This window comes from Octodon degus, unplaced genomic scaffold (assembly GCF_000260255.1).
Source record: "Octodon degus isolate 3935 unplaced genomic scaffold, OctDeg1.0 scaffold00111, whole genome shotgun sequence".
In the NCBI taxonomy this organism is placed as follows: domain Eukaryota; kingdom Metazoa; phylum Chordata; class Mammalia; order Rodentia; family Octodontidae; genus Octodon; species Octodon degus.
In genome coordinates, this window is record NW_004524687.1 from 4,516,007 (window position 1) to 4,517,042 (window position 1,036).

Consider the following 1,036-nt stretch of genomic DNA (forward strand, 5'->3'; position numbering starts at 1 on the left):
CCCGCGCCCACCTGCGCACCTCGCGCCCTCACCTCGCCCGCGGGAGGCGCACGCCGGGCCCCGCGCCCCGCCTCCCCACCTGTGCCGGCCGGGCCGCCTCCTCCCCGCTACCCCCGGAGCGCGGTCCTGAGCGCCACAGATGTTCTGCGGACGTGCCAGAAAAGGCGCTTGGCGCAGGCAATCACGAAAATAAAATCCGGTTTTTAAAATCTCTGCTCCGGCCAAACCGACATTCTGATGGAAAAGCTAGATAATAAATAGCAAATAAAGGAGGCCGTTCTAGAAGAGACCTGTTCCATGTTTACAACAAAACAGGTGAACGGCACAGGGAGTGGAAGGCAGTGACATGCCTTCAGCTGCAGCCTCTCCCTAAGACAGGTGCTCCCCAGAGGCGAGCTGAAGGGAGGAAGAGAGGCAACCCTAGAAGAAGGGGTTGGGACGCCAGGCGCCACCGAAACGGGAGCTTCTCTGTGCTGCCCAGTGTGCCACCGGCGGGCCACAGAGGCGCTCTCGGCCGCATAGCCAGTCCCAAGTGAGGTGTGCTGAGGAGTAAAGCACACGTCAGATCCTAAGACTTAATACAAAAATGAGAATAAAAATAACTCATATGTGTTTTCATACCAGTTTTATGTTCAGATGACAATACTTGGATATACTGGGTTAAATAAAATATGTTTAATAATGAATTAATTGTGGCTATTTCCAGTTAATTTTTAAAATTCAGAAATGCAATCTTCTCTTTGAAAAATCAGAAAAAGAAACAGCAATACAAAGTTCCTTTTTCATACTTATAAGTAAAACTAACAGCCACAAAAAGCAAATGTGATTCAGCTACTAAAAACGATAATATCTCTGTATTTCACTTTACTTCTGTGGATTATGCTGGTTTACACAGAACCCCCACTGTCAGTGAAGGCCCCCACTTATTTCTAATTCTTACTCTATGATCTCATCAGATTTTGGGGTGGGGAACCCCAGATGAAAAAGGGCTCTGACAGAGGAATCCAGACTTGGGTGTAGTGGCACAGATCTGTGA

At 48.9% G+C, this 1,036-nt stretch overlaps 1 protein-coding gene across 2 annotated transcripts in view; it reads right to left on the reverse strand.

Annotated features, from left to right (window-relative positions):
- The window catches only part of Dapk1 (death associated protein kinase 1), a 210,393-nt gene extending 210,073 nt beyond the window's left edge, over window positions 1–320 (reverse strand). Inside the window, exon 1 of one of the 2 annotated variants that reach the window (XM_023699135.1) lies at window positions 80–320. The gene's annotated coding sequence lies outside the window, so the exon portion shown is untranslated. Of the gene's footprint in view, window positions 1–32 lie in introns of both variants that reach the window. The other variant, XM_023699134.1, reaches the window with a different exon arrangement.
- Between the last annotated feature and the right edge of the window lie 716 nt (window positions 321–1,036).